This window comes from Mustela erminea, chromosome 7 (assembly GCF_009829155.1).
Source record: "Mustela erminea isolate mMusErm1 chromosome 7, mMusErm1.Pri, whole genome shotgun sequence".
Classification (NCBI taxonomy): domain Eukaryota; kingdom Metazoa; phylum Chordata; class Mammalia; order Carnivora; family Mustelidae; genus Mustela; species Mustela erminea.
In genome coordinates, this window is record NC_045620.1 from 74,328,215 (window position 1) to 74,347,060 (window position 18,846).

Consider the following 18,846-nt stretch of genomic DNA (forward strand, 5'->3'; position numbering starts at 1 on the left):
ACTTTGCATTTCCTTTTTTTTTTTTTTCTCAAGTATATTTCTTTAAAGGATAATATACATATAGAAAAGTATGTTTCTCAGGTGTACAACTCAGTGAAGTTTCACAAATTGAATATACCCAGGTATCCAGCACCCAGATCAAGACACAGAATACCCCCAGTCCTTTAGAATCCACCCATTATAGTCCCTTCCAGTCAACAGGTATCCACCCCCCAAAACTGTTGGGAGATCGTTATTATGGGTTTCTGATGTTTCTGCCCTCTTGGAAGCAGAAACACTATCTGCCTTTGTTCAGAGTATCTTTTCAAGGGTATCTGTGAATAGGCTTGGAAGACAAAAATGGTGTTTCCCTCCAGAGCAAAGGGCAGTTTGCTTACAGCCTTGAAAAAGTAGAGCTTGTGTCTCCTATGGAGCAAAGTACAGGTTTACTTGCTGTTCAGCATAATTAAGATAATGTCTGCCTTCAAAGCCAAGGGCAGACACCTTAATTCCCATTATAAAGGATTCACTTTCCTTAAGCCCAGGGTTCCTCTCTAATGCAGCCCACTTTGTGGGCAGGTGTCACATGGCTTTCTTCATGCTGCAGAATAAGAATTAGGGCTCAAGAGACTGGTGTGAGTACTGACACTGGCCTTTGGCTCTGACTCAGCATTTTCTAACTAGGTAGCCTACCATGTTAAGTTCGCAAGTAGAGGGGGTCGGATACCAGAATCTTCGCTGTTCTTGGTAGTCATGACGGTTTGGACTTCTGCTACCATAGATCGTTTATCTGTTCTTAAATGTCATATCTAAATGGAATTATATAGCATATACTCTTGAGTTTGGCTTCTGTCCAACATCATGTTTGTGAATCTCATTCATACTATTACATGTAGGCATAGATCTTTATTTCTCACAGTGTTTCATGGTATGAATATTTAAAGCTTGTTTATTTTTTTCAACCAGTAGTGAATATATTGGGGCAGTTCCCAGTGTTAGCTAGTAGAATTGTGCTGTTGTAAACACATCTATGCATGTCTTTGTGAATACATATATGCATTTCTGTTGGGAATATTCCCAGAGCTGGATCAGAGGGTGTGCATAGAGACTGCCAAACAGTTGTCTGAAGTACTCATATCAGGCTACTCTTTACCATTCTGGTTTCTCTGTGTACTTTTCCACCCTTGTTATTTTCCATCTTTTTAGTTTCACTGTTTTTTCAGGCTGACATGCTTTGATTTTGCCATACTGTGTGTAAATAGAGATAAATATGCCAATGGTACCCTTCCAATTTTACAGAGCAATCTCACAGGTCATTTTGCTATTTAGAAAAAAGAGAGACATCAATGACTAAGTTGTTACCAGGGTAAATTATCAAGACAATCAGAGCCACAAATTTTTTGTTAGGGAATTTTTCCATGAAGACAACAATTTCTGAAGTCTTCAGCTTCTGACAAAACTACGTTATTCAAATTGAATTTCTAAAGACAGTTTTAACAGAAACAAGGTGAAAACTGTAATGAATATTCACAGAATCCTCTATGGTATACGGGCAAGAGACGGATATTCTTCCAAATGTTCCCAGTTGAAAACAAAACAGATTCTATTTCTGCCAAATCTTCCCAGTAAACAGAAGCAGAGAAAGTAATAGGATTTTACTAAACACGAGTGAAATTAAGGGCACAGTAGTATTGTATTGATCTTCCACATGAATAAGATCACATGGAAACAAGAGAGAAAACAGCCAACATGGCACCGTTTTTCTTTAGAGAACCCTTTGTGGGGCAACAGAGTGAATTCTTCAGTCACGGCAGTTCTCCCAGGCCAGTCCTGAGAAAAGTATTCTTCCTCCCATCACCACTCGCAGAGCGAGTCTGCCTTCCTCGCAGGCTCGCGGTCAAGCCAGTCTTAATTCTAGGCCCTGCGTGTCACTGGCTTATTTCTGCATCTGGCCTTTTGTTCAGTTTGCCTTGCTTAGGGCACCAACCACAATCTGTTTGGTTCCTTTCATCCATTCTGAACTGGAAACACCTTTCCTTCCCTGTGCAGCAGTCTTCTTTGAGCACTGTAGGCACTGCTAAGGGAGGGAAGGGCTGGAAGACCACAGAGGGACAATAAGAACTCCAGAAGTTTCCATGACAGGACACCCGCTCTGCCTCTGGAGAGGAAAAGGGAGTCAGACTAAAGAGCCTGCTTCCGCAGACGTGTCTGGGCTACCATTTTTTTTTTTTTTTTTTTTGGTGGGGGAGAGTGGCTACCGCTTTTAAAAAAGAGGTAGAAGAGATACGAAAGAGGGATGAGAAACAGAAGGAGATGAGGAGAAGAAAGAGAAGAGAAGGTGTACAGCACCCTGGCACCTCTGACACTTGGTCATGTCGAGGACGAAGAAAGAAGGCAAATCAAAGTCCCTACATTTTGTATGAATTCACTGGATAAGACTGAGAAAGCCTGGTACTTTCTTATCAGGGACATTACCGTCACCCTTGCCTTGTGAATCGGGTCTAACTTGTCCCCTCAGCCACAGGCTGACAGCCAGTAGTCCCTGAATGGTGGTCATGGTGGTGTGGAATTAAGGTCGTTGAGGGGAAGAATAGGAATGCCTTTTATGGGCTGGCGGGGAACCTGTGTCTACCAGCATTTATGGAGATCATTCTTGATCAAAAACCAGGAAGTTGAGCTGGAAAATGTATATCCATCAGGCAGCAGTCAAAGCTGGGGGGCGGGGGGTGTATTGCCAGTTGCAGGCAGCACTCAGTGACTGGAAGGGCAGGGAGATCAGAGGGGTTGCATATATCACATAGACCAAGTGGCACACTGCCGTTCTCCCTGGGCTTGCCCAGCAGTTGTCCACAGTGATGAGCGGAGGGAGTCAAACAGGTTCCTGAGGACACATGATGTCATGAGCACTGGGTGTTATGTAAGACTGAAGAATCAATGACCTCTCCCTCTGAAACTAATAATACATGTTAGTTAACTGAATTTAAATTAAAAAATACATTAAAAAAAAACAAAACAAAACAAAAAACAGGCTCCTAAACATAACTAGAAACCCAGGTGGTAGTAACAAGACTAGAGGCCCTGGGAACAAACAGGGTGCAAGCAGTGTAGATAAAGACAGTGCAATTTATAGCATCATTTGTTTGGCTTGGAAGCGTGTGAACCGTTAATGCAGAAGAGCCACAAAGGTCTCAGTCCTGCAGCTAAGAGAGTGAGTGTTCAAAGGAAGGAAGGTGCAGAAAGGTCAGCAGACAAAGAGTAATGGGCACAGGTCCAGCAGGAAGTGGTAGGGGATCTTGCATGTGGGTATCTCCAAGGGCAGCTGTTAACAAGATTGGAACCCAAAGAGATGTCCATCAGCTTCCTTATCTGGCAGAGTGTAACTCTACGGGCCCCTTTACACAATAGGTAATACTCAAGTGGATTTGGTCGAAGAGGTCCCCTCTGATAATCTCGGCTCTGGAAGGATGTGATCTGAAAACCACGTGAAGAAGCTGCAGGTGATGTCTTGATTCCTGTGAATGAAGGACTAGAGTTCATGGCCTGGGGGCCATGTGATTGGAGTGGCAAGAGATTCCACTTGGCTAGATGATCTAACCTCCTATTCCTTGACAGTCAGCTTGTTTCTGCACTGTGGGTTTATCTGAAGGAACTTGAACTTGCAACCCATCCTAAGGTGTCTCCAAATTGGCTCTATATCTTAACATGTCTGCTTCTGGGCCTCTAAGCAGGGTAGACAGCTGTTGCTGATTCCAAAAGGCACTGACCCAGAAGCCAGGGGGTATTCTGAGTGATGCAGTTCCTCCGCTCTAGGAAGTATTGATGTAGCTGACCACACTTCAGTCTCTACTTCCAGTTGGATGATGGCCTCCAGGGAGCATCCACGTTCAGGGACCAGGGACCTGCCTTGACCTTCACTTCACTTACCACCTTATTTTTCTCCATCACTTCTGTTTCTTCACTCCACCACTTCAGCCCCCTCCTCCTTGTCCAGTGCTCCAGGGAAGACGGCACATCCTGCAGGCTTTGTTTCCTTGGCCTTTGCCCCAGTCATTACTTCAGACCCCAGCTTCCCCGTGCCCTAGATTTCTAAGCCCTTGTTCTACCAGGGCCATGTGGCTCTTCACACTGAAAGCCTTTTTTTGGTCAGGCAGCTATCAATTGCCCAGAGGCTGCTTCCAGGCCCTCCATGGGTCAGTCTCATGACAGTCCATTTCCATAACCTCTGTCATCCTTTTTATTTCTGTGTTGCTAGTGGGTGTGTGACGGGATCACACGGCGGTCTTGTTGCATTTACCTACTGTGTAACAAAATGAGAACCTTTTCGTGTGGTTTGGGGCCATTCTGATATCCTCTCTTTATGAAGTATCTGAGTCTTCTCCCCATTTTTCTATTGAGTATTCTGTATTTTCACATTTTTAGTAGGAATCTTTTATATGTGCTAGATATAAATCTGTTTTCAGGAGGGTGTCTTGTAAATATCTTCTCCCTTTCTGAGTTGCTTTTCTCTTTATTAATGATGTCTTCGGATGAACCAAAGTTGCAAATTGTAATGTAGTCTAATTTGTCATTTTCCCCCTTAGATTAGTGCTTTTCGTGCTATTAAAGAAATCTTCCCTCTCCAAGATCTTTCACTTTTATATCGCAACCAATCTGAAATTGGCTTTTGTGGGTGGTGTGATAGGAATCAAGATGTGTTTTTTCCATATGAATATTGAATTGACTAGATACTGTTTATTGAAAAGACTCACTTCTCCGTGCATTAAATATTTTCATCAAAACTGGCATATATCATTGGCCAGAGCCAGTCAGATAGCCTTGCCTAGTTCAGAAGGTCGGGTAAGTGTTATCTCCTGAGCCTGGAAGAGGAAAACAAGAAGTACCTGTGAGCACTATATCACTCCTCAAAGAGTATAACTTGAGTAATGGGTAAAAGATCAGCAGAGTTAGGCCAAAGAAAGTAGAGGAAAGGTAATGAACATAAGAGAAGAAAGGTGAATGACAAAAGAGTATCAGCTAAAGATTAGCAATAAAAGGAGAGAGAGATAAACAGTATTTGGGGTGAAAAATGTAGTTACAGCAGTGATCTAAAGAAATATCAGAGAGCATGTTGGACAGCTTTATGCCAGTGCATTTTCAAACCTGGATGAAATATATTCATGGCATGTATAACTTATTAACACTGAAATGCATAGAAAACCTAAATAGACAGAGAAGCAATAAATAAGTTAAATCAAGAGTTTGAAAAGAATCTTACCACAGAAACAGCATGAAGCTGAAATGGTCTTGAGGCAAATACTACCATACATTTAAGGAATGCATAACCTACTAAACATTAAATATTTATTGTGTGCCTGTGGTATACCTGACACTCTTCTAGGTCCTTAGGATATATCAGTAAATAGAACAAAGATTTCTTCCCTCTCAAAATTGGTAACAGAGAAAGACAATGAATAACAAGTGAATAGTAAATCATACTAGAAAGTGATGAGTGGTAAGGAAAAGAAACAGAGTTGAATAAAGGGTTGAGGGTTCTTGGGGTTGGGAGTGGGGAGCAGTAGTTTAAGATAAAGTGGTCAGACGAAGCCTCATTGAAAATGTGAAATTTTGGCACAGTTTCAAAGATGAGAGACTTAGCTAGTGGGTATTCTACAGAAGAGCATTCTAGGAAGACAGAAGAGCTAAGCAGAAACCCTAAGACAGGAGCGTGCCTAGGGTGTTCGAGGAATAACCAGATCAGTGTGGCTGGAGCAGACTGAAGGAGAGAGGCCAGATCAAGTAGTGTCTAATATGATATTGTAAGATATCTGGCTTCTGCATAGTGAAATGGAAAGACATTTCAGGATTTTGAAGAGACAACTCAGAATTTGATGTAGGTTTTGCATGGATCGCTGTGGCTCTGGCATGAGGAATATAGTGGATGTGGGCAGTAGTAGATGTAGGGAGATCTTATAGAAGGCTATCCAAGTAAACCAGGTGAATAGAAATTTCTCAGGTGAAGTGGTAGTGATGGAGGTGGATGGTGGATGTAGTATGATGTTATAGCCAGCATGGTTTCATGGTGAACTGAATGGAGAAATAAAAGAAAGAAGTCAAGGATGACTCCATGGACTTTGACCTCAGTAACTGGTAAGATTACTGCCAGAAACAAAGAAGGGGAAGGTCGTGATGGAGCAGATCTCCACAAGAGAATCAGAAGTTTGCTTTTGGATGAGTTAAATTTAAAATCACTCTTGGACAAAAGAGTTGAGATAATAAGCATTAGGAATTTGGAGCTCAGAAAAGGCCTGGGACAGGAATACATATTTGGAAATAGTCAGTATACATGATATTTAAAGCCTTAGAGCTGGATGAACTCACCAAGGGTGTGAATACTGGTAGACTAAGCCCTGGGGCCTCCAAAATTACAAGGTCAAGGAGAACACGACGACTAAGGAGAGATCAGTGAGGTAGGAGGGAATATGCAATGTGTGTGCAATGTGCTGGCAGCCAGATGTGTAAAGGAGAGTGTTGAACTGTGTGATGTGGTGCTGTCAGGTCAAGTAAAATGAACTCTGAGCAGTGTTCAGTGGATTTTACAACAAAAACTTACTGGTAACTCAGAGCAGTTTCAGTGGAATAGTGGTGGTTGGAATAGGTTTTAAAAGGAATGAGAGGAAAGGAATTGGAGACAATGAACACTGACAATCCTTTGGAAGAATTTGCTCCAAAAGGAAATAAAGAAATAGGGTCTTCACTTGACAACAGGTTTGGAAGAGCGGGAGGATGTCAGCTTAGCCATTATGTGCATAAGAGGAAATGGGAAGGGAGAGAGGGAAAGCAGCAAGAGTACACAACTCTCGAGGAGCTCACTTCAGGGAAGTGCGATCATGGCTGATGGAGAAAGTGGGTCAAAGAAAATGTTTTTAAAATGAGACAAAAAGAAGTATGTGTACATACTGATGTCAATGATTTAGTAGGGAGCAGAGACTAATGATGTAGGAGAGAGGAAGGAGAACGAATGGATAGAGGTCCTTGAATAGATAAGAGCAGATGGAATCTGCCAAGTGGAGGAGGAGGCGGTCTATGGGTGCATGACGAGTTCACCCATGGGAACCAGCAGGAAGGCAAAGGATGAGGGTGTGTATGTTGGTCAGTGGATAGAAGTGGTGGAATCTATGGAATTCTCTTCTGGTTGTTTCAGTGTTCCCAGTAAATAGAAAGCAAGATTATTAAGTGGGTGAGGATGAAGCAAGAGGCAGTGGACTCTGAGGAAAGAGCATCAAGGTCATAAATTTGAAGTAAGGCCCATCAGCGTGGTTGTGAACTTTCTTCAGCCACATTGAGTGTACAGGCCCAGCATGAGTATGCAGAGTTAGATTTAGAGCTGAAGTAAGACAGGCAAGAGAATAACAATAATCAATCTTAGAATTTAAGCCTGGAGGAGTGGAGGACACACAGGGATGAGGGGCAGTGAAACGGTGTCCTGATCAATACACTGGAAGACCCAGGGAATTGAAGGTCACTGAGGCCGAGTAGCAGAGTGAGCTAGAAGGATGCCGTAGTGGTCTGGGAGTGGACTGCAAGGGATTGGTCAGAATCGTACGCATCCTTCCAAGTGGGGCTTGGATGAAGCAGACTGAGAGTGAGGCCATTCCAGGAAGGTCAATGAACCAGGAGGCTGGGGTGGGATGGATCACTGATGCGTATTTTGAAATCACAGAAAAATAAGACCAGAGAGCAGTGAGAACGAGCCAGGAGCTAAAATCATTAAGAATGAGGGGAATGAAGTGGGAGTGGCATGAATGCACGACATTAGGTGATCTAAACTGATGACAGATTTAAAGCTCGGTCTGTATTCTGGGGCCAAGGTTAATTACATAGCAATGCCACCTTTGGCTGAAATCAGTTAGTGGGAAAGCAGGCACCTTTAGAATTGCATGTTAAAGTCACAGACCCTGTATTTTTCTATTTTTCTTTTTTTCTAAGTGCATAGAGGAAGGTTACACATAGAATAGCTAATCAAAATTAAGGTATGTCTACTTTTTTTTTTAATTGGAAAGTGAGCGGTGATAATACTGTTTAGTGTGAAATGTAATTTTCTCTTGGAGTCTTTTATTCTGCTTGTGTCCTAGAGGATGGACTAGAAACGACTAAAAAGAACAAAATAGGATGTTCTGGCAATACACTCATACATACACACACACACACAAACACACATATATAAATAATCTTTTCTTTAGAAAGGGGGGATAAAGAGAGATAATACAAAATACCTGGTTGACCATCTAGTCAACCAGAGGCAGAGACAGAGATGAGAAAGGAGAGGAAGAGGGAATGGGAAGGGATAGAAAGAGAAAGAAAAAGGGAAGGAAGAAAAGAAGAAAAACAAAGAAGGAAGGATGGCTATTGGGGAGAGGTACAGTGTGACCACTGTTCTGCATAGTGTAGAATTGTGAAGTGTTTGACTTCCCTGGGAAACAGGGAAAGCATGCTCTTTTAATGGATAAACTTAATAGAAGATGAATGAAGAGAGGCTGTGAATTGTATAGTCTTCTTTCCCTTGGACTCTTGCAATTTTGCTGAGCAGTGCTTCCCTGTTTTGAAAGGGATCTCTCACTCTTGCCTTAATTCTTTAAACAAGTGTGTTTGTCTAGTGATTTGGCATGCAGAGCTGTGGTTCCTTGGACTAGCCCACCCAGGGCAGAATGTCGAGGGCCTCAGGACTATATTACTTGCTTAAGACTGGAAAGAACGTGGGTAGAGGAGAGACAGAGATGCACACTTTGTTCGTTTCCTCAGTTTCCCCTAGAAAGCCCATGAAACCGTGTTTGCAGAGGGAATGGTGATAAAGAGACTTTGCGTGATTGACCAAATAGACTTACAGTGGCAGTCATCTATGGCCTCTTAGAAACGTATATAAATAAAGAGAAGTGGAGTGAAAATATTTTAGTTACCAGAGTGTGGATAATGATTTACTCTGGGAAAGTCAATAATTGTGATTTAATCATTTTCTAGTAAGACAGCACTCAGAGAGAGCAAACACTCATGATGGTGCCTGATGGGTCTGTGAGAGGCTGAAGGTCTGTGTTGATGGCTGGACTGGCAGACTGGCCCCAGGGTGGCAGAGCCAGATGGCAGGGGTTGACCAAGGTCAGCCCAGGGGTCTACAGAGCCAGTACAAAAATGGAAAAATACATTATAAAACACAATATGGAAAATGTGTTTGTAATATCTAAATGTTAAACATAATTATTCCAGCCTGTATAAAATGAATGACTAAGAATAATGACTGAGACTATAGCAAGTCAAAATATATTTATGAAAATTGGAAATATTGTGGGATCTTTTAAAAAAAAATAGTGTGACCTTAAAAAACAAATTACATCAATGGTGTTACATTGCAAGAACATACTTTTTGAGCAAATTCTTCCTGCTGCTTTAGACTCCTTTAGACTCTACACTAGTTAAAGAATGGTGAACAGAATGTTCTAATGCCTGGTGCTTTCTTCTCAGCTGTCATTTTTAAATAATCTCTTTCTGATCTTTTTTTTTTTTTTTCTTTAGAGACAACAAAATTTTTGCATTTTGGTGCATTACATCCTCACTGAACCCTCTGAACTAGGTACCGTTATTAGCCCCATTTCACAGATAGAAAAACTGAGGTGCAGAACTAATAAGTAATTTGCTCACAGACACATAGTAAATTGCTAAGGCAAGATAGGAATCCAGGCAATCCGACCCCACAGCTCTTCCTCTGAAACACTGCAGGGTATATTCTGAGCCTTTCTCTGCCTCAGTTTTCTCCCAGTTGCTGTGACGATGAGATAAGATATGGAGCTTAGGCAGGGGAGGCATTGATTCTGTCTTTATCTGTTTCTATGTTGTTTGATTTGTTAATAACAAACATGAATTATTAATACATTTTTGTGATCAAGAAAAAAATACCAGGCCCCTGGGTAGCTCAGTGGGTTGAGCATCTGACTTAATTTTGGCTCAGATCATGATCTCAGGGTTGTGAGATCAAGCTTCCTTTTGGCTCTGTGCTGGGTGTGGAATCTGCTTGTGATTCTCTCTACTTCTCCTCCTGCCCCTCTCCCCACCTCTCTTTCCCTCTCAATTAATTAATTAAAAAATGCTAAGGCCTATAAGACTGTCTGGCATAGAGAGCCACCTAATAAAGTCATTGTTACTATGTCTGAAAGCAAAGTCCTCGAGTTTCCACTTGACCTAGGGGGGATTTATTAGCTCCAGAAGCTTGGTTGTTGAAGGAAGAAATAAGATAGGGCAATAGGCAGAGAAGAATTGGGGTTAGAGGTTTCTAAATTTCTGGTAAGAAGGGCTTGTATATGCTCAAGTGTGGGGTAGAAGGGTGGGAGAAAGAGCACATCAGTTTAGGTGAGTGTGAAAACGAATGGAGTTAAGTCCCAAGGAATGGGGGAGAGGGATAGTCCTAGAACCTTGGCTAAAGGAACTTACCTTGAGAAAGACTAATATGACCTAACCATTAGTAGATGAGTCCCACTTTTTTGAGCTCACTGAGGTAACAAAAATAACAACATAGTTTTGGAAAATGAGAAGGGAATGAAAAGAACTCTATGGTTTTATTTATCTGCCTTGTTCTGGCGATGTGAGAATAGGTTGTCTGAAGAGGAGCCAACATTGTATTTTTCTATTTGTGAGTTATAGTGGTAAATGATTGCTGGCAAAAGAACATCTTTTCAAGTGGCTTCCCTTGGTGTAGGTCCGGGGGCAACAAGAGGAGGTATTTTTATAGCTGGGAGAAGAGTTCAGTACTGTCTTCCTGGGCTCTCATTTCAGAGTCTAAAATAGATTCGAAATACTGTGCTATTTGGGAATTGGGGCCCATTCCTTCTAAGCACATCTGTTGGTAGCTGCTGAAATTCAAATAAATTCAAATGAGGTCCAAGGAATGCTCATATTACATTTACTGATTGCAAGGAGCATTTGAAAAACACATCCAGAAAACCCACACTAGTCACTGACAGTGCCGAAGACACAAAGCCTTGATTTTCTGCCAGCCATAGGTATTCTGAGCCTGAGCCACAACATTTAATTTCTTTAAAATGCCCTTTTCTCCCTATCTGAACTTTTTAACTGAGATTCATTTTTTATTTTCAAAAGTTTAAATATGAACCCCATCACATAGTCGTGTAGTTTGATTTTGATCGTTCTACAGCCTTCACTTGGAGAAATGAGGTTTTTGGACTATTAGAGTCAGAAAGCCAGGATCAAACAGATGCATTTTCTTCTGTCTTTTCTCCACTTTTAGTAAATGAAAATTTTCATTTGGGTGTTGGAATTAAGGGAACTTGGTATATCTATTTATACATGAATCCATTTTAGGAAGAAATCAGAGCATCTTTAAAAATGCAAAGACGGGGGTTACCTGGGTGGCTCGGTGGTTAGGCATCTGACTTTGGCTCAGAACATGATCTCAGGGTGCTGGTATCAGCCCCACATCAGTGGGGATCAGTGGGGACTTGGCTTGTCCCTCACCCTTTCTGCCTCCCACTTACGCTCGTGTGCACACACAAACTGTCTCTCTCAAATAAATTTTGTTTTGTTTTGTTTTGTTTTGTTTTAAAAAAAAAGGCAAAGACAGGACAGAAAATATGGAAAGTTCTCTTTTTCATTAAGCCATGACACTCTGTAAGGAAAATGATCCACTAAACATACTGGAAGAAATAGAAGGACCATTTTAAGGTTGTAAGTTTTCCTTTTTATCTTTGTAGTTGAAATCGTGGTAGTTGAATAGAATTTCAAGTGGCATATTCAAATGTCATTACCTGAAAGTTTAATGTTAGAAGTAGATACCACACCAAATACATTACATGAATTATCTTCTTTAGTTTAAATCTCATAATTACCCATCCTATGGAGTATTATTTCCATCTTACAAATGAAGGTATCCAAAGATTAAAAATAAGCAGTTTGCTCAAAGTCACACAGCTGAGTCAGAATTCAAATCCATGTCTGTTATTTCTAGTTAATAACTCCTGATCTAAATTATGTCTTTTATATGGAATTTGGCAAAGGACCTTAAAAAGAAAGCAAAATGTATTAGGAGTTGTAAGAAATAAATTCACATGTAAAAGATGAAGACATTTGTCTAAATTCGGGCAAACTTTTAAAATAAATATTATGGTAAAAATAAAGCATCATCAGGAAGAGGGAAGACAGGATACCAACAGCTCAGAACAAGGCTCCACAAAGGTGTGGCAAAATCGCAAACCCGTGTTTCTCAAGGTGTGTTCCTTGCATTCTCCTGAGCCTTTTGGAAACAGGAGTGGTCTCTGTAAGGTGCTGGCACAGTGAAAGATCCTTCCTCTAGGAAAGCTAATAACTTGCCACTTGACACTGATATTCCTATTTCCTTCTAACTTTTTACTTTCATCTAAAATACTGTAGGTGTGGGACGCCTGGGTGGCTCAGTTGGTTGGACGACTGCCTTCGGCTCAGGTCATGATCCTAGAGTCCCGAGATCGAGTTCCGCATCGGACTCCCAGCTCCATGGGGAGTCTGCTTCTCCCTCTGACCTTCTCCTCGTTCATGCTCTCTCTCACTGTCTCTCTCAAGTAAATAAATAAAAATCTTTAAAAAAATAAAAAAAATAAAATAAAAAAAATAAAATACTGTAGGTGTTAGGGTATGTCTGGATGGCTCAGTTGGTTAAGCATCTGCCTTCAGCTCGGGTCATCATCCAGGAGCCTGGGATTTAGCCCCAGGTCAGGCTTCTTGCTTAGCTGGAGTCTGCTTCTCCCTCTCCCCTATCCCCTCTCCCATGAGCTCTTTCTCGAATAAAATAAAATCTTAAAAAAATTATAAAATACCATAGGTACTGAAAAATAACCTAGGTGTTAGAGTCAGTAATGTTCAACAACTAGTACTGTCCAACTACTGGTATGGCTGGTTCCTCCTTCTTCCCCAGATTTATATACAGAAAAAAATTCTATCCATGATTGCACTAGTCCATGTCAATAGTGACTTTCAGTTCTGTCTTCTTCAATATGCACAGTAAGTGGAATTACTACTGGGCTCCCCTCCACTATTAAATAAGAACATTTTGTTCTGGTTTTTATAATTCTAATACCTATATATAATAGCCTATTGGGTTGATATAGTATAGTTATATTTTGCTTGTTTCCAGTTTTTGCTGTTGTAAATAGTCTTCTAATATTATATATTATATAATACCTATATTTTTGAGTATATGTTACATATTTTATTATATTTAATATACATATATAATTCACATTTTTTCATAAGAGAATTGTATGTTTATATCCTTTGACCATTTATCTCTTGGGGTTTTAATGTTTTTGAAGGTTTGAATAAATTCTATATTACATATGCCAACTTTTTTTTTTTTTTATCATAATCAATACAAATGTTCTCCTTAATTCTGTTAGTTTTTTATGTTACAGTCATTTTCTTGCTTGGTTTTTTTGAAGCCATTTATTTTTTTTTTCCTTTACGATTTCCATTATTGCTATAAGCTTCTTGGAGATATATCCCTCTAAAGTTTTTATAAATATTTGATTATTTCTCCTTGCTTTGCTAAGAGTTAAAGCAAATATTTAACTCTTTAATCCACTGGGGGCTTAGTCTGGTATGTGGTGTGAAAGCCAATCGAAATCATGTTTTGTTTTGTGTTTGTTAGCTAGTTATCCTCAGAATTATTAAAGTGTAGTTACACAATTATTAAATAATTATTATTTTTCCTAATTTTATGGTACTTGTAAATTAATTTCTCTGTTCCACACTGCCTTATTTATTCATATACTTATTTATTTTTAAAGATTAATTTACTTGTTTTAGAGAGAGAGAGCACAAGGTAGGGAAGGGCAGAGGGAGAGAATCTCAGATTCCCTACTAAGCGTGGAGCCTGATGTAGGGCTCAGTCCCACAATCCTGAGATCATGACTTGTGCTGAAACCAAGAGTCAGATGCTTAACTGACTGAACCACCCAGACACCCCTTATTTTAATAATTAACATGTTCAGTTTTAGGATTTCCTAGGAAGTAGATCAGCATTCTATAAGTTTATCCTCCCTCCTATTTGTGTCACTTTGCTATTGTGAATGGAATTTCTTCCCTTTTTATTACATTATTGAGCTGGTACATACCATCATAAAAAAAGCTCCTAGTTACAGTAACTTCGTTATAAAGTCAGTCTAATTTTATAAACACATATAGGCTAATAAACTTAAACAAATTCTTAAGATTTCTAGACCTACAGTCACCCTTTAAAACATCACATTCCATTGGCACTAAGTGAGTACCCACTAAATGGAGCCGCCATTATTTGCATACTGAAAAGAGCTTCAGGCTGGAGAGTCAGGAAATTTGAATTGTATTTCCATATCCTCAACTGAGAAAGCTGTCTATGAAGCACCTTGTCTGGGCGAGACACCCTGCTAGGCACTTGTCAGAGGCCATCTTGCCTCAGGCTTAGAATAAGCCTACAGAGTATGTTTATCATTAAATACCATAAGCGAGGAAAGTAAAGTTGAGCAGGTAGAGTAGGCCAGGGTTGGCCCACGCTAGGCCCGAAGAAGCAGTAAGAAATGGAACACCCAAGGGCCCATTTGCGGCAGTCTCTGGGCCCGCAGCCTGGTGACCTGACAGGTTTATCACTCCTTGGGGGCTGCAGTGACCAGTGAACTTCAGCCAAGGGTCTGTGAGGAAGGGAGGAGGCATGGAGAAGCTGCATTAGCTCACATTCATCCCTGTCTTGTACATACACTTCATATTTCCTGTCTCTGGGTCATGGTAAGTCTGTGTGAAACTGTCCTGAAGGAAGTCTGTGTTCCGTTTCTCATCAGTCTTCCATTCCTCGTCAGCTCTTTGAGGTCTGGCTTAGCTCAGTGGGTGAAGTATGTGTCCCAAATCATAGAAATGGTGATGGAGTAAATGACTTCCTTGCTAGCCGGTGGTTTCTCCATTCTCCCAGTGATGTCTATACCCGTGATACAATCCAGGCCGTTCATCTCACCTCTCTGTGATTTCCTCATCTGTCCAACAAGAGAATCCGATAAACAGTCCAGTTTTGACAGGCTGGACAACAACTCTGTTACTAAATATACATTACATAGTTCTTTCTTCAAGACCACAAATTTCTTAAAGTCAGAGACTATTCTTGCACAATTTCGAATCACTCCTATTTCTTTGCATATAACAAGCATCCAGTGAATATTGATGCCGGATGAATGAATGATTAATCAGTCAGTCAAAGAAAACAGTCTTACCACGTTTCTCACAAAACATTTGCAATGCTAGGACACAAGGAGCCCCTAAGATATTTCATGTTTCAACTGTGGTGTCTTTTATAAAGACTGCATTGGTCATTGGCCTTGTCACAGGAAGATACTTACTCAGTAAGTGTCAGCTTGTTTTCATCTGAAAAGAACAAAGAATGGAGCTTTGTGATGCTGCAAGGATCAAGGTGGGAGCTGTGGTAGGTAGACTTTTCTCGGATAAAGCTCTTGGGCTCTATCTCTGTGCTGCTGTGACCACGAAAACTAAAGCCTGTCTAAATCCAATCCTGAATAAATGGCAAATTAAGGGGAGCATACCTTAACTTCTCTGTTTGGGTATGGGCTAGGGACTACTATGTCTTAAGTACCCATCTATAATTGAAACATGCAACGTGTTCAGTGCACCCTCAGAAGACAGAACTGAATCACTTCTGCATTACTTAATATTCTCTTTTTATGCCTCCCAAATCCAAAGAAAGATACACAGCCCTCGAGAGGCATAGAACCTATGGATTTTGTAATCACTGTTTTGTTTTTGTTTTTGTTTTTGTTTTTGTTTTAAGATTTACTTATTTATTTATTTGTCAGAGGGAGAGAGCGCACAAGCAGGCAGAGCGGCAGGCAGAGGCTGAGAGAGAAGCAGGCTCCCTACAGAGCAAGGACTCCATCCCAGGACCCTGGAATCATGCCCTGAGCCAAAGGCAGTGGCTTAACCGACTGAGCCACCCAGGCATCCTGTAATCACGGGTTTTAAACTTAAAATCTTACTGAAGTCACTAGTTAATAGTTCTATACCTTCATGTCCGAAACCTTCTAAGCAGATATCCCAGCAACCCTTCTGCTCCTTCCGCTACCCCCAGCCAAGGAGGGTAGGGAGGGAAGATCTGCACAGCCACTACTTAGCAAAGGTTATTTTTTGAATAAAAGCAGGAATTTGCAGTGTGCACAAGTGGCTGGCTTTGTCTCCTGAGCTTCATAATACCCACATCACAGTGAGACAATACAATTATTGTTTCCTGAAACTAAAAGACCTATCTGGGGGAAATTAAACATTTTTTGTTGAAAATTATTTAGCATGTCAAACAATTTTTAACTGAGTTTTTATAAAAAAGGAAACTTAGAGAGGGAAAGCCAAACTGCCTTTGACAAAACAGAGTCAAACTGTTTTTTAATGAGCCACAGTATTTGCAGGGAAAGAAAATATTACATAAAGCAAGAAGAGCTTGCCTAACACGGTTATAAAGGAGAACGATGCAAACCACAACAGCAGGTGAGAGCTGCCCCGGTAAAGACCAACAGTGGTATTTTCCTTATTATTTTTTTACCCTTTATTTATTTATTTTTTAAAGATTTTGTTTATTCATTTGAGGGGGAGAGGCTGAGGGTAAGGGAGAATAGACTCCTTGCTGAGCCGGGAGCCCAGTAGTGGGCTCCACATGGGGCCTGATATGTGGCTCCATCCCAGGATTCTGGGATGTGACCTGAGTGGAAGGCAGCTGTTTAACCATCTGAGCCACCCAGAGACCTTCCTTCCTTATCCTTTATTACCCAAAATATCTGCATTTAGTTGCAAAGTGTTAGCTTTATTGTCCCAGAATCTCTTCTGGGTAAACATCATGTTAATTAAGTTTCGGTAATAACTTATTCATAGTGTAGATGTTTTTTTACATTCTCAGTGTTATTTTAGTTTGAAAGGAAAGGCACAAGGCTGAGCTGTAGAAGATGCTCTGGCAGCCTGAGCAGAGGCGGTCTCGAAGGCTCTAGACTGTGCTCCAGGCTTCCTAGGGGTATTTGACAATTCAGTGCAAGGTGAGGTATGAAAGACAATGACTGACGAGGACCTTCTCACCTCAGTAAACTTGGTCTTAATAAATGCTCCAATAAAGTTTATTTTGACCTCCAGTTAAAATGCCTTAGCTCTCCTGGGTGACTATAATGGGGTTGCTTTTCTGTATTTATTCAAGTTAAATTCCAGGGAAACCCTTACATTGTACGAGTTCAACTACACTCTCCAAAAGAGAGCCTGAACAATGTGAACCTAAATCCCAGTGTACCTTTTCCGGTCACATCTGACTCCTTGGCACCTGCCCCTCTGTCGAGTGCTTCCTTGTGCCACTCTGGTCCACAGGAGTCTGAGCATTAGCTCTGGGGGACTGTTGGTGAGAGGTGAAAGTCTCGGGGTGCCTGGGTGGCTCAGTGGGTTAAGCCTCTGCCTTCGGCTCAGGTCATGATCTCAGAGTCCTGGGATCGAGCCTCGCATTGGGCTCTCTGTTCGGCAGGGAGCCTGCTTCCCCCTCTCTCTGCCTGCCTGCCTCTCTGCCTACTTATGATCTCTCTCTGTCAAATAAATAAATAAAAATTAAAAAAAAAAAAAAGAAAGTCTCAGGTTTTCAGCAGTTTTTAATTTTGAAAGGAAACTAGTACTGCTTGAGTATTTCTAGCTACTGGAATTAGATGAAGAAAGAAAACCCTTTTCAAACATTTTCCACAAAATCATGGAATGAGACGAAATGGGGACATTTTCTAGTACTTTATTGTGGCAACCTCAGGGCTGTGCTTCCTGAGGGTCCCATGGAAGAAATGGATAGCTCTCAGAGTGGGGATCACCTTTGTATTTAACACTTATCTAAGGAATATTAATCTCTGAGAAATGATAAAGTAGATATGTAGAATCTAACATATTATGTGAATTCCACGTAGGTGAACTTGGAATGTCAGCATGCATTGATTTATAATGAACATCTAAGCTGTACTTGATTGACCTAGTGTAGGGTATTTGATAAGGACAAAGTAAGTTCCAATTCAATATAATTTATTTGTTAATATTTAGTCAGATAAAAGGCAACATTAAGCATATTCCCAACTATATATATTTTAATTGTGTACACAACAATTGCTATGGGTTTTGTTGTTTGTTTTTTTAAGATTTTATTTATTTCTTTGACAGAGATCACAAGTAGGTAGAGAGGCAGGCAGAAAGAGAGGAGGAAGCAGGCTCCCCGCTGAGCAGAGAGCTCGATGTGGGGCTCCATCCCAGGACCCTGAGATCATGACCCAAGCCGAAGGCAGAGGCTTAACCCACTCAGCCACCCAGGCACCCCTGCTATGGGTTTTATGTATATATGTATATATTTTTTCTGAATCAAATAGCTTTTAGTGGACCCTTTCCACCCTTGTAGGGGAGTTTAAAGAAAACCTGGGTGGCTCAGTGGTTTAAAGCCTCTGCCTTCGGCTCGGGTCATGATCCCAGAGTCTTGGGATTGAGCCCCACATCCAGCTCTCCGCTCTCTGCTCAGGAGGGAGCCTGCTTCCTCTCTCTCTCCCTACTTGTGATCTCTATCTATCAAATCAAAAAAAAAAAAAAATGCCCCATTTGCACTACTGTTTTTAATTTTTACTCTCTCTGTGGACACCTTGAGTTTTCATTCTGAAATAAGCCCGGTCCGTTTCTTTATAGAAAAAGTCCAAATCCCTTGGACACCGTACAAGACCCTTCACCATCAAGCCCATGGCCGCAATAGCCTATTTAATTCATATGAGTCTCCCACTCAGAATACCTGGTATTTCAGCCAACATTCTCATTTATTAATTATAGATTCTATATATGTCT

The 18,846-nt window shown here is 40.9% G+C and overlaps 1 protein-coding gene across 2 annotated transcripts in view; it reads left to right on the top strand.

Annotated features, from left to right (window-relative positions):
* ACYP2 (acylphosphatase 2) overlaps positions 1-18,846 on the top strand; it is a 176,050-nt gene that overhangs the window by 123,924 nt on the left and 33,280 nt on the right. Inside the window, exon 4 of one of the 2 annotated variants that reach the window (XR_004287746.1) lies at positions 11,572-11,682. The exons of the other annotated variant lie outside the window; for it this stretch is intronic. The gene's annotated coding sequence lies outside the window, so the exon portion shown is untranslated. The remainder of the gene's footprint in view (positions 1-11,571; positions 11,683-18,846) is intronic. 2 annotated transcript variants of the gene reach the window in all.